Here is a 22,474-nt window from a genome sequence, read left to right on the forward strand (position 1 = left end):
AGACAATGTTCAACTGGGCTACATTGATATTAGTAACATCTTTTTACACAAACACCATAAATTAAATACCTTAAAAAATAGCCCATTACCATGTACAGCTTAGAGAAGTCAATTACAAGTTCTTTAGCATAATTGTTTAGTCTCACAAAAAGAAAGGGATAACTTAATGAGATTAAGACCGAAATGGCAAAAAAAAGGATGAATCTGCATATCTTATTGTTTATAAAACTGAACTGAGACTCGAAAGAGCCAAAACCGGGCCTGTTAGCGAAAACGCAGCCATGAACATATTTTTAAAACCCAAGAAATACCAAAACAACCTATTTTTATGTATTATAGCAGGTATTAACAAGTTAGATAACCAAAAGTGCGTTTTTGTTAAAATTATAACGAAAGGGCATTTTTGGAAATCAATTATTTCTTAAAAACTGAAATTCTGAAAATATGATATTAGGAAATAAACTTATGAGTCAAAATGGGCATAAGTTAGCTGCAAAATGTTAAGGATAAGTGTATTTAGAAACAGGGCCCGTTTGCAAGTTTAAAATTATTGTTTCGTCAAAACCGACGAACGGGCCGGCTTTTAAAGACTAAAAGACTTCAAAAATATAAAATAGATATTTTTCTGGAAGTTATAAATAAAAATATATCCACCATCTGAATACATAATGAAAAAAAAAAAACAAAATATTAGAATCTACTCAACTTATAATTAAACAATAGAGTACTCAAATAACCATAAACGTTAGATGTATTTTCCAGTCTATCCATAAATCATCCTTCTCGTTCTAGTAAAGACTCCTTCTCCTGAAAGAAAAAATAAATTACTTGAATTATATCAACTAAAAAAATTGGTCACTAATTATTAACAAATATAGATCTTACCTTCCTTTTCGGGCATCCGCTAATGTAATGGCCTAGTTCCTTGCAGTAAGAACATTTTCTCTTTTTTGGTGCTTCTAGGGAAGATTTGATTCTAGTTGCATTTTTGGGACGACCTTTAGTTTTATTATTAACTGGTGGATCACGAACAGAAACTTGAGGCATCGTATTCACTTGCGAACTTCCCACATTGGAATCTTCGAGGGAAGATTTGAGTCTGGTTGCAGTTTTAGGATGACCTTTGGTTTTATTATTAACTAGTGGATCACGAACAGAAATTTGAGGTATCAAGTTTACTTGTGAACTTCCCACATTAGAATCTAGTGAAGCAATCTCAGACTGTTTTGACTTTGCTCGAATGCCTTGTTCTTCTAAAAATTTCAACAACATGGTATTTAGTTTCCTTCTCTCAGATAAAGAGTCTCTTGCTTGTTCGGTCGCTTTTCTAAAATTTGATTGAACAGACCATAAAGTTAATGCACTGACCTCATTCCCACTATGTATCTCTTCGACACCAATAGTGCAATCGGTCAACTTATATCTAGTATCAAGTGTCCACCTAGGTAAAATATAATGATCAGGGAGGGTTTGGACATTTTTTTTCTTCAATACATATAAGTTATGCTTGCATAACATCCCATTTGTTTCAAACTTTGAACATGAGCAAGTAACATCTAATTTATCTGAGAGACGTAACTTAACATTTCTCCAATATATTTTATCAATATTCAATTGTCCAACCTTATAGCTGACCTCTTCTAAACTCTTGCTTATTGTCTCATGAGTTAAATTGAAGGTAGCTTGGGTCCATTCATTCATGAATACTTTAAAAAGTCGTTTAGTGTAACGTGAACCTGCTTTTGCCTCTATCGGATTCACAGAAGAAAAATTCGGCTTCGAATTCATGCATCTAAAGTCTTCATCTTCTTCGGCGGCCCTTCGAGCCTCAACAGCTTTATCATATTGTACTACAAACTCATTCAACATGGTATTTGAATTCACATATCCGTCAAAAAAAGAATGAATGCTCTCGCTTCTTCCGCTTGATGTCATGCCAGCAAAAAAAACAATCTTTCAAGAAGGCTTTAGCCCATAATTTGCGTTGCTTATACATCTCTGTTATCCAACTTCCACTTTCAAAATTATATTTAGCACATAAAGACTCCCAACGAGTTTCAAATTCTTCAATTGTATCACTTTTTTTCCATTGATTGTGATCCTACTCAAAGTCACTGTAATGAAATTTAAGACCTCGAAGATGTTCGGTCTCATGTTTCTTAATATGCCATGAACAATAACGATGTCGAGTGTTTGGAAAAACTGTTTTGATTGCATTGCAAATAGCTTTATCTTGATCTGTAATTATCGCTGATGGATGCTTATCAAACATGCACTTTATGAAAGTTTGAAATAACCATTCAAAAGTATCTTGCTTTTCGTTCTCCAATAGTGCACCACCAAACTTGCCATGATGATTAACCCCGAAAAATAGTGCAAATGGCATCTTAAATTTGTTAGTCATGTACGTGACATCAAAAACCACAACGTCCTTAAATTTTATATAAGAGTCTCTTGATCTCCCGTCAGCCTAAAAAATATTTCGTGGAGACCCATCATCAAATAAATCCACAACAAAGTAAAGGTTAGGATCTTCTAGTAATTTAATGAGCCCGTAAAACTCCTTACCTTTGTATTGTTTTCTTTGATCAGCTAAGACGTCGGAACATTGCTTTGATGTAACATCATTTTCATGGTATTTATGACTTTCTTGATTTGACAAGGTTTCAACCCAGATTGACTCAGTTCAGCCATTAGAGATTTGCAAGCCAATGAGCGGTGAAACTTCCCATGAGACTGGTGTTTCATTACTTTAGTGGGAGTAACAGTCAGTTCATGATTGTGTGAATCATTAAAAATATCCACGAACCATTTCCCATCTTTACGTTTTGAAATCCGAATAGATGCTTTGCATCCGGTCCTTAAATCTCTACGACGTTTTTTAACATCTTCTATGGAATTTTTACGCTTCAAATCTTTAAAACCTTCTTTGTTGCATACATAGTATTTTTGGTAATGCTCATTTGTTGTCTTATTTTTATGAGCCGTATGAATACGTATTCCAAATCCATGTGAAAACGCGTAGTGGTTGTAGAAATCATAAGCATCATCGGGAGTATCAAATACCTTTCCCTTTATATCATTAGCCTCTTTCTCATACCTAGAATCAATATCTATTTCAACATCTGAATCACTATTAACAACCAAAAGCCCTTCTGAATCAATACGATCTATTAGATTTGTTTCAAAAGCTTCATCATGGAGTTCTAAATCCATTGGTATATCTGTCATACATCAATTCATATTTAATTAATGTCAAACAAATTACTAATATGAACAAAAGTAAACAAAGAAAATTGATATTTCAAATTGAAGAAACATATTCTTCACGATCTAACTAGAAACAAGAAAGTGAATATGAATTAAAATTGATAATAATGATGAAAAGCACACATAAAATTGATACAGTAGTAAACATAAAAGATGTTTTGCAAACCCTATTCACATACATTAGTGAACATAAAAGATGTTTTGCAAACCCTATTCACATGCAAATCAGCAAAACAGTTTCGTAATTCTGTAAATTATTTTAGGATTCGTTTTTCACTAACCTTAATCATATACTTCACTAGAGGATCAAAGAAAGAAGAAGATGGCCACTGTGTAGAAGAAGCATCGATGGAGGAATAACTAGGGTTAGAATGATAAAAGGAAATATGGAAAATAAGGGATTTAATAAGATTTAATCAAAACTACGTAGTTTTGATATAGTTTTGCATCTAACTTAGGTATATGACAGCCCCATACTCACTATCTCCTATTATAATTTCTTAAATATTTACATTTTAAACCTTAAACTTTAAATTGTTTGCATTTATTATCATTTATTTTATTTAAAGACTTCATATACAACGTTTCTAATATGAGACTTCCTTCCATCTAGACTTTGCTCGTTAATCCTCATCCATCCGGTTACACGTCATTTTACCGATCAAGTTTATTACTTGAATGTGAGTACTTTCATCCCCCGTTTTCCATCTTTCGTTTTGGGGGTGATATTGCATACTTATTCAAACTAAATGTTTTATACTTGAGTCTTAAACCACAAACTTTATTGTATACTTTACTTAAATAAATGCTCGATTTGGTGTTATATGCTTACATGCTAAATGCTAATGTGTTTACCGCTTTTGGTTGGTTGATTCATAAATCCTAGACTATTTGGCATCCCATTATAGCAAGATGTCGTTAATATATTCTTATTAACGATTTCATATAAATCCTAGACTATTTGGTATTCTCTTATAGCAAGGTGTCGTTAATGTATTCTTATTAACGATTTCATATAAATCCTAGACTATTTGCTATTCTTATAGCAATGTGTCGTTAATATATTCTTATTAACGATTTCATATAAATACTAGACTATTTGGTAAGGGTGTCGTTAATGTATTCTTATTAACGATTTCATTATCTAAATTGTTGCTATTATTTATTGTTTTGTATACAAGTTGTGGAATTTCATGTTATATACTTATTGTTCAAAACTATGAAATTGCTCACCAACCTTTGTGTTGACAAATTCTATTTTATGCAATGTTACAGGTTTGAATTTAGGTTGACTCGAGAATTTGAAGAAAAACGTTGTCAAGACTATTAGGATATTAGCGAAACGAACAATATATTATTTGCTATGTTTAAATTCAGTTATTGTATGAACAATTTATGTGACGTTTTATGATTTTATGAATTTAAATGAGTTGCTTAAATATTGTCACTTTAAATAGTGTCTTGTGTTTTTGGGCAATCCGTTGCACCCTGACATGTTCCGCCGCCTTTGGTCGGGGTGTGACAGTGCCCTATGCTACTTTCACAAGGCTAAGTAGTTAGGGGTGCGTATGATCATACTTATTTCGTTCCAACAACAACATAAAAATAAGCACTCGTGCACATAATCAAATTAAGGCATAAACAAATATCTAGCAAGTATTCGTACAAACACATAATGTTGGATTGTGAATTTGATAATGAGATCATAAAACAAGTAAGTTTGAATATGATATGCATGCCACCCTCGAAACTATAAAAGTGTAAAAAGGGGGAGTGTGATTACTCACATGAAATAAATAACTTGAAGGCTTGTTTGTGATACACCGAGATAATAAGTTCGACGAGCGAGGTCTAGGTTAAAAGGGTTTTGGTTTAGAAGATGGTCTTGAAAGACTTAGAGTAAAATAACATGACAAGTAAAAATAAATAATTAAAGTTTGAGGGTTAAAGTGTAAATACATAAGAAATTAAAGTAATGGTTTTTGAAAAGTAAATTTGCTCGAAATCGGGTCTCGGTATTCTATTCATTAGTTTTACTTAACCTTTGTTAAGTAAATATATGGGGATTGGTTTAATGCAATAGTGCACGACCCCTTGTTAGATATACCAAAACGGAATTTTAACGAGTGTTTGGTTAGTCGGTTCGGGTCTTGATAAATAGTCACGTCCGAACCCGACATTCCAAAGTGATGCATGTCATGATATAACTCAATAAAATTAAAAGAAACTTAACCAAGTGTGTAGTTCTATTATGAAGAACCTCAACGTCCGTTAAGCGAGTGTTTGGCTTTGTCTGTCCAACCTTGTTATAAGATCAAGTTGGATCCGACATACCAAGTATTTTAAGAAAACATTTAAATTAGTTTAAAAAATAGTTTTAGAGAAAATGTGAGATTTGGTGGCTCAAAACACACTAGTGTGTCTTAAGAGAGTGAACTCGGTTTAGTTCGGTCTTGGTTCGGTCCTTGACTCGGAATAAGACCGAGGATGATTGCCACATACCCAATACCATAAAACTTATTAAAATGAACTTAGAATTTATAATACACAAATCTTGCTTGCAATATATAAATAAATCATTTTAAATATAAAGCATTTAAACAAGAGTTCGGTTTTGGTTCGGTCCTTGACTCGGAATAAACCGAGGATGGTTGCCACATATCCAATACTATAGAACTCATTAAGATAAACTTAAAAATAATAGTACTCAAATTTTTCATACAATATGTTAACAATAAAGTATTAAACAAAAGTTCGGTTTTGGTTCGGCTCTTGACTCAGGATGAAACCGAAAATGGTGGCCACATACCCAATACCATTGAACTATTAAAAAAATGATTTGGAAACTAAATGTAAGTAAGGACTAAACAATATTGATAAGCATAAACAAAATTAAAACATAAACTAACGTATGAATTAAAACATAAATCAAGGACTATAATAGTCCTCCATGTAACCTTGTCTTGTAGCACAACACTTCAACCGACCGTGACCGGAGAAGTGAAAGCTGGAGGAACCAAGGGATATATGTTGTAATAACATTATTTAATTATATGGAGTTAGTTAGAAACAAAGAATGGTTATTGTTTGACTCTTAGTAGGGGTCTTCTTCGGGATCGTTTTTCGGATTTCGGGTTTTTCGGGTCGGGTTATTCGGGTTTCAAAGTTTTAAATCTTGACCCGAAACCCAACCCAAATCTCTCATGGGTTTTTGGGGTTCGGGTAATTCGGGTTCGGGTTTTTTCGGGTTGGGTTAATCAGGTTTCGGGTATCCGAGAAAACAAACCAAAAAACAAAAATAAAATAAAATAAACTATAATGCTAAAATTAAAACAACAATTATTCTTTGCTTGTAAACAAATAATCAAATAAAAAACCAACATAACTTGATAAAGAAGAGTAAAATTAACGCGAACCTTAATCGTATTCAATCGGGCATGATTTGGTTTTTCAATTACGGTTGCTATCAGTAATAAATGAAAAACATAAATTAACAATAAACAATCGATCTTTAATAATTGTAATGACAACAATCGATTATGACCAGATTCTAATAATGTTAGTGGCTAAGACTAATCCAGTTATACCTAAAAATATATATTTAATTTCAAATCTAAAAGTTTATTCGAGTTGACCCGAAACTTATAAATCAAACCCGAGAACCAACCCGAATTACTTCGGTTCGGGTTCGGGTTAGCCTTTTCTCGGGTTCGGGTTTTTCGGGTCGGGTTAGTTCGGGTTCGGGTACGTGTTTTTTCGGGTTGGGTTTCGGGTAAAAGTGACAACCCTAACTCTTAGAAATCAAACAAGAAGGAACTTGAAGGTTGAAGCTTAGAACTTTGTTTGAGAGAGATTTTGGAGAAGAAGAGCCACCAAAATGGTGTATGAGACATTGTTTTTATAGTGGTAGAAATATGGTTCATTAATAAAAGGTAAAATTGTATGTGATAGGTAATAATGGTCCAACAATGCACAAAACAACAAACAAAAACGAGTTGGTGACTGCAGACGCAGCTAGGCGCTGCGCGGCCACCATGAAAGGGGTAGTCGCGTGGCGCGGCGCCCCTAGGAGGGGGGGGGGGGGGTTGGCTCCAGCTTTTGATAACTGACGATTTATGCCCCCGAAGTTCATTTTAAGTCGTTTTTAGTCATAAAGAGGTGTTTTCGTGATCCAACAAGCGTGAGATGATTATGAAACATAAAATCTATCATTTTAATAATATCAAATGGTTCGGGATACAAATCGGGTCGGTTTACAATACGATGGCAAAAACGAATCGAATCGGAAAATGACGAATGTCACACAATGTTTGTAGAAAGTTAAAATGTGTGAGTAATTGAGTTAGATTCGAAACTAAACATATGTTGATTTTAATTTGGAACTAAAGTAAAAGCTAAGATTGTTATAAATTATAATTAAGTCACTTAACAACCATATATTTCCTCTATTTTCTCTCTTAATTATTCTCTTTCATATATACCTTGTAATGATTGATAGAATGAATAATCAAGATGAAATGAGTTCTCTCATTCTCTTTCAGGTTTTTTTTCACGTTATTGTATATAGTATTAACATCTCTAAAGTTCCACCGTCGGCCTTAATCGCATTCAAGTTCTGTTTCCGAGAATCCATATCATCAATCTTCCGTTTAAACAACATATGATGCATGTAGATGATTTGGATGACAAAATTGTGTATGAAAGTGGTAGAAAAATCCAAGCAATATCCAATATATCCTTAATCATGTCGTTCCACTACAATCTCGACGGGCTAAGTTTGCGTGCAGCCCAACTATTGTTGCAGCCCATTTGTGTAATTGAGCCCGCTTATTTTTAAATTTATAGTCCATGAATCCATTCAATTACATAACAAATACTAACACAATTTCCCAATTGTTTTAAGCTAAATACTCAACAAAATAAAAATTCAATTGAATTATTGAAGTTGACCGGTGATCGACCTCAGACCAATGATCTTCGTGTAGTCATTTCCAGTGAAAATGTATTTTTATTAAGACGACTTCTTTTATTACATGATCCGAACTAATCTGAAAATTCTAACGTTAGGTTATTATAAATTTGAGTACTAAAAGGTATTGACACCATATGAAAAATATCCTTGCTTCGCCACTGATATTGACTTTATTATGACGTATCTAATCTGACCAAAGTTCAGGAGTAATGACTATACACATCTTTCTTCATTGTATGTTATCTCAACGTCCTATAACCACCATCCTCCATCGTTCACCTCTTTTTTCAAACTATATTATACAGCTTGTTAATGCATCTAGTACTTATTAATTAAAACAATTACTAACTAAAAATATTATAAAGATGAGATTTATATTAACAAAAAACTTCAAAACAGTACATGGTAATAAAAAAAATACATCATCTCGCATGGGAAAAAAAGAAAACATAAACGTAAAATACGAAATAATAAATTAATATTTAGTTTTTGTTGTCGTGGGATAGTTGATTAACCGAATCAGGGAGATTTGATTTACTAATTTATAAAGAAAGACTTTTTTATGCACATGACACGTCAAATTAAGGCCTCATACGGACTAAATCAAAACCGTCATATAATAGTTTATCAAAGTTATGTATAAACTGGTTACTAATTTTTCACATCTTGAATATTTGTTCTTAGAAGTTTATAGGTTAAATACTCGTTATAATATTTGTTTTCAAAGTATCTTTCCTTAAAAGCAACACTGGTCTAGAGTAGGTTTTATTTGTATGACATAATTTGCCTAAAGTATTTGAAAAGTAATTACGGGTGTTTGGTAGGGAGGAATGTAAATGGTTTCAACTTACAACGCCGTTTGTTTGGTAGCCCAAAGAATTAACAGACAACCCGTTTTCGGTTTGAAGAAAGGAAGATATATGAGGGTTGGCATGAGTAGGGCCGTCCTAATAATCGATAACAATTTTTACACTGAATACGAGAAAAAAATTGGGTCTTAACTAAAATGAAGTTTTTTTTTGGGGGGGGTGGGGGGGGGGGGGAAGCAATTATGTTTTTAAATGGCCTATTGGGTTATGATTTGAGTTTTAACATTAAAATTACATATCTTTTCAAACGATATATATATATATATATATGGTTGATATCATTTAAGAACTCTAAAAAAATAAAGAACCCTTAACAACCAAACAATTTTTTAAGTTTTTTTATATATTAGCATTATTTAAGAGTAGTTTTAACATATTTTATATAAAAAATTTTGATTACATATATTAATCACAAGTTTACATATATGTAAAATTTATATACTAACAAATTTACATAGGTGTAAAATAAAACATAGATATGTATAAAAACTAATTTTCAAAACTATAATCGTAGATATAGACATACATAATGATAAAACTACTCGCAAAGAACATTAACATACAAAAAAAATTATAAAAAACGTTAGTGTTTAAGGGTTCCTTCAAGTTCTTAAATAATTTAACAGTTCTGTAATGATACTCATCATATATATATATAGAAAAATGGTTAAAATAAAAAGACATAGTTTTGTAGGAAGAGTAGGAATGACATAAAATTTAGAGTTAGGAAACTATGTAGCCTAAATCCAAAATTCTATGAAACTATTTGGTAGTTTAAAAACTACCAATCTCAACCACTAGATCATAGATCCAAGGGCTTAGATTTATTCTTACTCTTCCTAAGAAACTATCTCTTTTTATTATAACCCATATATATATATATATATATGGTTGATATCATTAAGAACTCTAAAAAAGTTAAGAACTCTTAAGAACCCTTAAAAACCAAACAATTTTTAATTTTTTTATATATTAACATTATTTAAGAGTAGTTTTATCATGTTTTATATAAAAAATTTGATTACATATATTAATCACAAGTTTACATATATGTAAAATTTATGTACTAACAAATTTACATAGGTGTAAAACAAAACATAGATATGTTTAAAAACTAATTTTCAAAATTGTAATCGTAGATATAGATATTAAAAATGATAAAACTACTATCAAAAAACGTTAACATACAAAAATTTTTATAAAAAACGTTAGTTTTCAAGGGTTCATTCAAGTTCTTAAATAATTTAACAGTTCTGTAATGATACTCATCCTATATATATATATATAAATATATATATATATATCCAAAAAATTATTAAAAATTCAAGCCTACCGGGTAATCGGGCTAGAAGCGGTCGCCCTTCCCACTCCATTTCAAAGCCGGCAGTGGACATGTGCAGAGCGCAGTCACAATTTCTATTAGATGCCCCTTCAATTTTGTGACGCGTTCTCCCACTCAAGTGTTGGCTTTCGACCCATTTTAATCAATTCTAACTCCTTATCATAGTAAGGAGGAGACCATGGAGTTAGGCTGAGGGGTGTGGGGCTTCAGCGGGGGCGCGAGAGCGCAGGCGCGAGCACCACACCACCGAGGCGCGAGAGGGGCGCGAGAGGGGCGCGAGCACGGCTTTCAAAACAGGCGCAAGCCTGTTCGCGTGAAGGAAGAGGCGTAAAGGGACATGGGAATGCGTGAAAGAGCCGTTGGGATGAGAAATGAGCCGTTGGGCTCTTTAATTTTATTAAAAAAAATCTGTTTTTCCTATATATAAACCTAAACCAATTACCACACCCAAAATCACATACCACACCCAAAATCACATAAAACAATTACCACAACTTCAAAAAAAACCCAAAATCAACCCATCTTCCAAACCTTTTTTTAAAAACATGGCTGGAAATTGGTACCCAAACCTAGATTCAGGTTATAGTTACGACGATTTATGGTCGTCACCAGACCAATCGATGTTTTTTTCGGGGTCGCAAGAAACATCCGGCTTTTAACCATCCAACATACAACCGTCTCCTAACTTTGTTGTTCCGGAGACACAAGAATCACACGGTGATGCTACGGGAGCAAGGAGACGCGTCCACCGGAAAAAACAACTTGCAACGGACGGGCCGGGACCGGCTTCGACTCCGAGGATGAAACGGAAAACCACTCCGTGGTCATCGGATGAGAAGGAAGCCTTGTGTCGGGCTTGGATAGTCATTTCTGAGGATCGGCGTTGCGGTAATTGTTTTAACGTTTTTAAAAATGATTTTTAATAAAAAAGTTAAATAAAAAAGTTAACCGGAAATCTAATTTAATTATTCATTTTGCAGCCGACTACCAAAAAAGCAAGGTTTTTTGGACAAAGGTTAGGGAGACGTTCTATACGCTCGTTGGGAGTACAGAGCGAAACGCCGATATGATTTCGGGTCGGTGGTCCGAAATCAGAAAATTTGTCGGCTTGTTTACTAATCTTTTCAACAGGAACGCCGGTCGTATGAGACAAAGTGGCAGTGATGATTTGGCGGTTTACAATTTCACTGTCGAAGAGTGGAAGCAGGAGTGTTTGCGGAGGTATGGAACGGTGAAGACGTGGGACGATGTAAAGTTGTGGGAGAGGTTGAAAAGGTGTTCCAAGTGGGTTGAGCTGGTGGCGCCGGACCATGATGCGGAAGTAGGGCCGAAACGGACTAAAACTAGTTCGTCTGGAGCGTATAGCACTTCTGCCGCGTCGGATTGCCGCGTTGGATTCGACCTAAACATTGCGGGGGAGGAAACGTCTTCACCGCCGAGGAGGCGGCCATTAGGACGGGACGCCAAGGGGAAAAAACCGGCTGAGGGGGGAGCCGTAAACATCGTCGATCTTGTTGAATCCCTCAATAAATTCAACTAAACCATGGAGGTGGTCTCTAATGACAAAAAGGAAAAAAGTCGAATGAGAGATTTGGACTTCCTTACAAGAGACTTCAGTAACCTAAATCCGGTCGATCAAATGCTGATGGAAAAGCAAAAGGAACGTATCCGAAAGAGGTTGATCGAAGAAGACCAAGCCGAAGAATAAGAATAATGTTTTTTTAGTACTTTAATTTTTTTTTTATTTTTAGATATTAATGTGTTTTTTTTTAATGTGTGTTTTTTTTAATAATTTATGAGTTTTTTTAATAATACGTTTTTTGAATATATTTATAAAAAAATAAAAAAAAAATCCGCTGGAGCCCCTGCTGGAGCCCCTCCACACCAGGGCCAGGGGCTCCAGCGGGGGCTCCAACACCCACCTTATCCAGTTTCTCTCTCTGCCACACGTCACAATATTATTGGCTGGAGCCCCCACTCGCGCCCCCGTTGGAGCCCCCCACACCCCTCAGCCTTATAGATGGGCCTTCTTGCATGAAAATTGGTGCCATTGAATTGGATTGATGTTACCTATCATACAAAGTGTTAGATGCATAATTTCGTACATAAATATCGCTATACCTATATTAATAGAGTGCCAATAAACAGGGTACAAAGACGATAATCTATTACGTATCAATTACATGACATGACAAAACTGATCTATGAGTGTAGGACATGCACATGCTTTGATTAATTCTACGAAGGTGAACATCTATTTTTTTTATGGATATATATTGTTTTCTTGATTTTGATTATATAAAAATGTCAAATTTAATAGAAAAGGTTAACAAACATATTATTTTAGGAAAACATGAAAAAAAAATGAATTTAAGTAGAAAATGTGATCAATCCTTAGGAGAGCTTTAGTCTTCAATTTTAAAAACAATAATAATTATTACTAAAGACTTTTGGTTAAACTTTTCGTAACCCATGAGCACATTCTTCTGAGTTATGACCACTATTTCCCCCTCTAGAGACAGCAAAAACATTTTTGAGCACATCCACAAGTATTTGACCAACCTAAAAGACAAGTATAGGCTATGCGTTTACGGTTTTTTTCTTGGTAACAAGTTTAAAGAAATTAGAGAAAGAGCTTTGTTTAAAATAATAGTAATAATAAAAAGATTAACAGTATTTCCCAAATCTAAATAATTTAGTAAGAGAAAGTTTTATCAAGTATAATAAATCAAATAAACTTGTCACTGGTCTTCTTAAGTCGTGTATTTTAAGTGAAAATTCTTAAAATGTCTTATTAATTGAGAGAGATTTCATTTTTTTACCCATAAATAAAAAGTTTCCAGAATATCCCCTATAAACACGTCTTTGACGATATGTCTGGTCTCAGCGCGTCTTTCAAGATATATTTGGTCACAACGCGCCTTTCAAGATATGTTTGGTCTCAACGCGCCTTTCTTAATATGTTTGGCTACCAAACGCGTCTTTCACGACCTGTTAACCTCCAATGCGTCTTTCACGATGTGTTTGATCTCATTTATTTTTGTTTTTTTAATATTACATAATTTACATTATTGTAACTAATTTTACTCATATATATATATATATATGCAAAATCCATTATATTTAGCACATCAAATAAAATTTAAAATTCGCTAAAGTATAGCTTTTTGGAGTTGTGATGTAAAATCTCGACTGAACGTGGCTCAAACGACTATCGTATTATTGGTTTGCAGCTTGCACTGATATCCTGCCCAAATTCCTTCGATTAAGCCTTTGATTTGAACTTTCCCCCAAAGTTTCATATTTTCAATTGTGTTTTTATTATTATTATAGTTGTAAAGGCCAATTCAAGCGACTTGCGATATCAAATGACGAAACCCGTTATATATTTATGGTCAAGATAATATTTAATGTCGCGAGCAAAACACTTTCAAGGAAATAAAAGAGAAAGTTTTCTCTCTCGCCAAACACTCCACTTTCTATCTTTCTTTTGTTTATACAAACTAAGATCCGAGATCCGAGTGTTGTTAGTGATTTCTGCTAGCTAATAACACGGATTGATCCGAGTAAAGTTTTTAGATCCATCCAAAGAAGACCTACAATAATCATGTGATTTTCAGGACTTCCTTATTCATGTGATCATATAGCTATACAAACTAGGTTTTAGACTTTGTTTTCATTTTTTACTCGAGTCATTCGTTGCTAATATATGTACGTCAGATTCTACATTTAGGGACATTCTAGTATTTCCAAGTTTTGTTTGTTTACTGGTTCCACTAATATCGATTTCAAGGGCCTAATTAGTATTTGGGAAATAGTGTTGTAACTTCACTAATAGATAGATGTATAAAAGCTATACATTTTTCTACATATATAAATTATGTATTTATTGCTTAACTTTATTTGTAATTTAATTATTTGGACTATCTCCGGTAATATACGGGTTCTAAAATCTAACACTAGTTCATATAATAAAGACATTTGAAGAGGTAGGTCCCAGCAGAGCCCAGTTGGTCCCGCAAGACTCACCTTGAACAGGGACGTCTGCGCAAAGGCCATCTGCTCCCGCAGGACCCACCATGCTCAGAGAACCTTACGCGCAGTACGCAAGCTGTACAAGCAGGGAAAGCCTCCCAATGGTGAAGTACCCCGCCTGTTCCCGCAGTTGCGGATACAAGCCATCAGGGAAGGCTACCCGCAGACAGCAGGGCTACACGCACAAGACAATAGCTACTTCAGTAGTCACATGAAGGAATGAGCAAGGCGGGAACAATCCCGCCAAAATGAGCCAGTCCGTATGATTCTGAAAGATCTTTTGTACTATACCTACCAAGGTATGGATAGGACAGACAATCTGACCAGAACAGCCCATGAGCCAATCACAGGGTGACAGCTCACCGACAACAGTACAAGGAGGAGCACCCTCTAGTACTGTTTGTCACTATTAGCCGCTGCCTACTCACAAACTCTTACTGAGGGGCATGCGCAGCCTACAGTTGGTAGAATAGTGTTACTGTTGGCCGTAACCTATTCACCAACCAGCTTGGCCTGCGTATAATCCACAGTAGGTGGGACGTGCATAATCTACAGTTGGTGGAATAGTGCAGCCGACTTTGTTACTGTTGGCCGTAACCTATCCACCAACCAGTATGGCCTGTGCATAGTCCACTGTTGGTAGAACAGGAATACTATTCAGCCGGCTGTACCTTCTAGGAAACCTACCTTCGGCTATAAATACTCCAACATCTTGGAATGGTAAGATCATCTGATATCTCAATCTTATCTAGCAATCTCTTAATATACTCTTATATTCAGAGCAACCTAGTCTGATTCTCACGCCGGAGGGTGGTCACAAGGAGGAACCCCCCCCTTCTCAGTGACGAGCTTACGGTGTCTGTTTTGCAGGTCTCCTGAAGAACAACCTTCTCAGCTAGATCTCATCCGTGGGAAACATTACTTAACCCCCAGATTATCTATAATCTGTCCACGGTTCACTTAGTGTTTCTTCAACATTCATTAATGTTCTAATTCGACCTTATCGTGTAATTAATACAAATTTTGCGTCTTTTGCTTGCATTATCCGTGGCTGCTAAATGTTTCTCCAAACGAAGATAGCGATTAAGGGCAAGTAGACTGTAGATGTGACTTTGTTGATATTTCATGGATATTCTTTTTATTCTTTTGGATATTTATATAACTAGCTTTAGAAACCCGTGTGTTACACTTGATATATTAATGTATGAATTACAGTGAATAATTTAAAACAAATAAAAAAATATAATTAAGTCTTATTATATTATGTAAAAAAATGTATTACAAATAGTCGTTTTATGTCATCAAATATATTTATTTGAATTTTAAATTGATAATGAGTTATTCTACCATCGGTATATAATAATGAAGCTAAAATCTTTCACAAAGATGAGGGTACACATGAGCTATAGGGTCAACAGAAGATAGATTTAGCAAGTTGTCATTTGCTATACGACTGATCAATTACGGAGTACACGATGAAATGTGTATAGTACCACCATATATCTTTAATGTAGTATACCTGGTGTGTAGTAATAATTAATCTATCCATAAACGAGGGTGAAGAAACGTGGATCGGCTCACTAGTAGACGATCAACTTTCCTCGGGTATGAGTATGCTATTTCACCGATGGTTCTCCGGAGTATGAGTTCTTCCACCTACAAAACGAGCAGCACCGTGAACTTACCCCTCAGAAAGGGACAGAGGGGTCCTCTTTGGGGTAACCCTCCGGTGTGAGAATAAGAGATTGTAGGAGAAGATAATAATAATCTGAGAGTGAGTAAGGAATTGGAATGTATTTTCTTGCTTACCTCCCCTTGTGGAGGTGGTGTGGTATTTATAGTGTTAGGGTTTCCAATCATTGGGCTCAGATCCCATTAGGGCCTTTTTGGCCTCCTCCTGTTGCTTTGCGCCACGTGTCCTTAGGACACCTGGTGCTTTTTCATTGATTATTCTCTGACCCAGGTATTTCACCTGACCCATGTGCAATCACGTGGTAGCACATGGGTTTTGCTAAGTTGTCCACCTTTCATTGGTAGCTGTCAACATCAGCATATTCTTATTCCTTAAAGGATACCTTCTGGAAGGTTTGCTGACGAGCACAATCAAGGTTGTCCTTATCCTGATTTGGATAAGGACGAGGTTGATTATGTGCACGTGTGATATGCGCCTATCCTGAGGATGCGCGAAGTCTTCTCTTTATTCTCACGCGCAGATGTTTCATGCGCAGATGTGATATGCGCAAGCATATGTAATATACGCCACGCGCAGATGTGATATGCGTGAGCATATATGATGCGTGAGCATGCGATATGCGCCACGCGCAAATGTGATATGCGTGAGCATATATGGTGCGCGAGCATGTGATACGCGTGAGCATATGTGATGCGTGAGCATATATGATATGCGCCGTGCGCATAGGTTTTGGCTTTGTGCCTTCATGATATCTTGATTTCAAGCCTCTTGTCTATATCTTGTGGGTTGACCCGCCCCGCTCGATGCTAAGGCGGGTACATACCTCTTCAGAGGGTAATTTTTGTATATGCTTAATGTTAAAATAAATCAAATTAACTAGCTTATTGAGCGGTTTAAACTTCGATTACGTGTTTCCTTTCTCTCTTTCTTCCTGTTTGTCACATTTCAGTATCATATTTTAATGATAGTTGAACATCTAGACATAAGAATCATTTTTATGTATGTAATCATAACATTAACGACTTTTTTTATTTCACGATGAACCGTTCTTGTTGGTGTATTAAAAGATTTAGTGATATTTATGGCAGAGGGTTAATTAGTCATAAGTAGGTGTTCACAAATGCTTTTCACTAAACTAAATGTAGATATAGACGTGCATGTTTCTTTCTTTCATTTTTCCCGGCAAGTGTACGCAACTTGTTGAATAATTGAATGCATGATGGAGGTGTGGTTGCAATTTTCTGGCTGATATTTATAGTATAGTTTTATTTGAAAATTGAAAATTAGATATTTGTTACAAATTGAAATTACCTAGTCTAATATTCGGGGACGGATCTTATAAAGGGTTAAGACGGGCTCGGCACATTCAGTTTTTTTATTTAGCAGGGTAATTTTTTCTCAAATTGTCGGCTCATCCATATTATTTATGTCCGGCCACGCTTTATTTTTCTTTAACCAAATTTCGTTTTAAGTCGAAGAACATGAAACCGTTTACCTGATAAACGTAAAGAAAGCCTCATAGGCCCATTTTTCTTTCTTTAAAACAAAAGGCCTAAGTATAAAAGATTTTTAAGGAAAAAAAAATTAATAAGTCCACACTCCCAATCCTGATCAAGCATTCGAAGCAGAAGAGTTTTTTTCTGGGTGCTTAGGTGTTGTCACACCCCCATCTTAGGCATATGCGTGCGACCAACAGTTGGTACCACATTTGTAAATAAATCAGAGTTAGCGGATTAAAGCGGAAAATATATTTGCATCGATTAAAATATTATATTTACATTACAAAAGACGAGATTATAAAATACCCGTTAATTGTTTACAAAGACTTGTTCATATAAAAACCACCATTTATATTTTAATATTAACAAAATGATCTGAGCCATCAAATCGCCTAGATGTCACTTCGTCTTTTCCAAGCGGCTAATCTTCTTTACCTGAAAATTTTTTAGAAAATACGTCAGCAACACATGTTGATGAATAAGCTGACGCATAAAATATTTTCTTTACTTGATTACCCCTCGAGACATACCTTTGGTCCGGCCCATCGTGGCTTAGGAATAATCAAGTTTAAAAACAAAACACAATTATAAATTGAAGATCTACACAAATCACTCAGCAAACACCGCAACGTTCGACATTACTTGGCTACTATTAGTATACACATAATCACCCTCACTTGGACGTAACTTAGGTCCGGTCCATCGTGGCGGAGGCTCGTGACAAGTGGCGCGGTGTGCCCACCGACTTTTAACCACATATGTAAAGATCCAAACAAACGTACACGACAGCCTGATGGCTAGCGATTACCTTTGTTTATAATGTTTTAGAGATACGTAATCTCATGTAATCAATTTGTTTGACACGTTTAATACAAGTTTATAAAGTTGCGCGTATTTACCTTTCTTTTGAAATGATCAGCTTCAATACACTGACCGGTTCTTCCTTGTTATCTCGCACCTATAGTACGAGTATAACCTTTTGTTAATACCAGATCTTTAATCTCGCTTAAAACCTTTAGTCTCTTTTTGTATAATTTTTAACTCGATTATATTTTCTTCTTAAACCTTTAGTTTAAATATTATTTCTTTTCTTTTTACAAGTTAAACCTCTAGTTTTACTTGTTTTACTTTTCTTAAACACTACGTTTTATTTTTCTTGACGAAACGTATACTTTACTTACTTATTATTTAAGAATAATAATAATAATAATAATAAACTTAAATAATATAACAAAGAATCACATTATATTTATATCTCTTCCTTTTATATTTCTTTGTTATGTTTTCTTTTTTGTTTATTTTCGAGGTATCGAGCATATATCATCGACTTAGGGTTTTAAGCCTTTAATATTTTATTATTATTTTATTCGGGCATTATGTCTACCTTGCTTTTGCTTATCAAACGCTAGTACTTGGGCAGCACTTCAACGCCTTTAATTCTTTCGAGCTCCTTGATCAACACCTTTCTTGGTACGCAAATCGAATTACGCCAATCTTCAAGACTCGTCGGCACGCTTACCGAGGCGGGTTGTCAGGTCGTCTTGGGATGGCTCGTCCTTCAATATAATGTTGTCGGCGGGTGGCACGCACTTCAAGATAACTTCGGTTTAGGCACGGAACGAGGAGCATTTGCACGTACTTCGAGGTAGATAGATGTTTGCGTTTTAGAGAGAGAAAGTAGCTGTGAAGTGTGGGTGAGTGAGAATGAGGGATGAAGGCCTCAATTTATAGGCTGATCAACAAACCCATCGCGATACGCGACGGCTTGATGAGTACCCCATCGCGTATCGTGACGTAGGGTTGATGGCTCGCCAGTAGGTTTGCCACGTGGCGGACGTTGTGCGACGTGGTGACACGTGGCGGGACACGTGTCGTGCCTGTCAGACCACGTCATCGCGATACGCGATGACGTTGGGGCTTGGGCAGTCGCGTATCGCTCACCGCCCATTTCTTGGGTTTGTAAACATGCCCTTCGTGATACGCGATGGGCTTGTCTTCTGATCCGTCGCGTATCGCGACGAGACAGGAAAACAAAATTTTCATTTTTGATCCTAACTTTGAAACTTGGTATTTGACCCAATATTTACACGATGTTACATGTATTTAAATTTAAATCGAAGATAATCAGAAGCAGGCCATTCGAAAAAGGCTCGAACCACTAGACCAGGGTCAATCACGAGTGCTCACAAGTCATAATTCAAAATTTAGCCAAACGACAAATTCAGTGTTTTTTATTGTTTTTTTTTTCTTAATTTGGTATATTAGGGTTTGGAATTATTGGTGATTGACTTCGGTCTCCATTCATGAATTAAGGATACGTGTGCTTTGATTATGTGAATTCGGTATTTGAATGTGGATTTGATGTATTTAATTTTTTATTAAAACTTAAAAGTTGTGGGTTATGCTTTTTTTTTCTTTATTAATTTATGACGTTATATGTGTGAAAGTTATAAAAAAATTTTGGTTGGTCTGGTGATATGTGTTAGGTTAATTATCTTGGGAAAACTGATGATTTGTATGCGTTAGGTTAATTATCTTGGGAAAACTGATGATTTGTATGAAAAGAGAACTTGGTAAAATTTTGATTTGACATCTGTAATTGATGAGTTTAAAGGTCATCGTGCTAAGTTGTGATTCTTTTTCAAGGACTCATCTTTCCCTTCATATATTGTCTTTTTGTTTAAAAATTGTTTTTTATGTGTAATACGATAAGCTGAATTAATGAATTGGTGTTCTTGTTAAATGACTGAATATAAAGTTTTTATTGTTTGACTTGACCCGAACCATATTGCCGACCCGAAACTTCGAAACAGGAAAAAAAATTGGGACTCGTAACTTTCGGCCCATCCATACTAGATGTTCAAAATCCGTTAATACTAATATTGTATTTCTTTTATCTTAGATTCCACACATCTTGGTCTGATCAATATGTTTTTATATCTTTGCAGTTAGCACTGTTAAGAGCTCGTGGCTCGGAACTCATTCGAAGCTTGCTCGGATTTAGTTTGAAAAAAGCTTGCCCGGTATGGCTCGGTTTGAAACTGAGCTGAGCTAGCCCGATTCGATTAGAAAGCGAGCTTAGTTCGGCTTGGTTTGAACAAGCCGGATACGCTTGGTTTGGCTCGATCGTTAGCTCAGTTCGGTTTAGCACAATTTTTTTTACCTAAATCCATACAACATATTATTAAAAACGTAAAATAAAAAAACAAAAGGGTCGGGGAGGGGGGGATCTCTCTCAAATCTAAATTCCTAATACAAACAAGTTGTTGAAAACCCGTGTTTGCATTATTGTTGTTGTTGGTTAGTTCAGATGCTAAAGATTTTATTGTTTTATTCGATGATGTATTGTTTTTAATTTATTTTTGTATTCGGTTGAGCTCGTTATGAACCGAAACCCCCATTAAGAGAAAAATAGAACCCCCCCGGTCGTGTACATAAAATTTGTGGCTGAGTGTAAATGCTTATTTCCTCCCCCACATGGCTAGAGGTGGGTTGGTATGCGGTAGTGGTATAGATGAGGGAATTGAATGGACATAGTAATAGAATTGACAACGGAATGAAACGAATCATTACCGTTTCATTGTCGTGTTTGGTTATAATATAGGAATTGAATGATTCACCACTTTTCTATTATTATTATTATTATTATTATTATTATTATTATTATTATTAGTAATAATAATAATAATAATAAATATTCATAATAAATAATTTTAAGACCCTCGCACTACAACAAGATTGCTAAACCGAAAAATAATAGTCGTAACAATCTTAATCACATACGCGTGTTGTGAATTGTTAACTCGTTAAATTTAAAATAATAATATTGATAATGTAGTAACACTTATAATATACTAATCTATCTCTTCTAATAAAAGCCTACCACTTTTGCCACTTGTCAATACCATAGCCATCTTCACCTTTTTTTAACCAATTTTCATATATGGTCCTTATCTTTTAAGTTATTTCAATATATAACATTAAAATTATAGGTTTATTACAACTAAATTCGTTACTATATATAATAAGTATTCTTCATATGGATTGACAAGAGACGATTAGTCATTAGTGTTTATTATGGTTTATATTCAAAATAATAAACAATAAAAATTCGATTCATAATATGTGGAATGAGAACAACCAACTTAGACTAAATTCTGATAACGTCAGCGGCTAAAACTTAGCCTTTAATACCTAAAAATACGTATGATTTTAAAAATAAAAGTTTTCAGGTTGACCCGAAACCTAGAACTCGGACCCAAGAACCAACCTGAATTACTTCGTTTCAAGTTCTGGTTAGTATTTTCTTGGGTTCGAGTTTCTCGGGTCGGGTTAGTTTGGGTTCAGGTACGGGTTTTCTTGGGTTGGGTTTCATGTTACGGGTAAAAGTGACAGCCCTACTTTCAACGATTATATATAAGAATCACTACATTCACTTTATGCAACTTTAAATCTTATAATATTCTTCTAACTCAGAATAATCATTATTATTTGAACATGGTTTTAACGTTATTATGTATTTTTCATTATCCTGGCAATTACATTCATATGAAACAAACAAATCATTTTGTTATATTTAAATTTCCGGTTTTTATTTTGCTTGATTATACAATTATTAATTGTAAAATATAAAGTTAATTAAAACATTTGTCATACACAGAATATTAATAACAACAACTTTATCATGATCAATCTATTTCAAATCGTAAAGATTCTAAGGATGATTATGTCATCAAAGTTCAGGTATATGGTTTTTGAGATAATCATGTTTTTTTTTATAAACATGAGCAGATA

At 34.8% G+C, this 22,474-nt stretch overlaps 1 pseudogene; it reads right to left on the reverse strand.

Moving 5' to 3' along the window:
• Nucleotides 1-394: 394 nt before the first annotated feature.
• Nucleotides 395-3,470, reverse strand: LOC143563776 (protein FAR1-RELATED SEQUENCE 5-like; annotated as a pseudogene).
• Between the last annotated feature and the right edge of the window lie 19,004 nt (nucleotides 3,471-22,474).

This window comes from Bidens hawaiensis, unplaced genomic scaffold (genome assembly GCF_021521415.1).
Source record: "Bidens hawaiensis isolate Kalapana, Puna unplaced genomic scaffold, B.hawaiensis_p1.1 tig00021522_1, whole genome shotgun sequence".
Lineage (NCBI taxonomy): Eukaryota > Viridiplantae > Streptophyta > Magnoliopsida > Asterales > Asteraceae > Bidens > Bidens hawaiensis.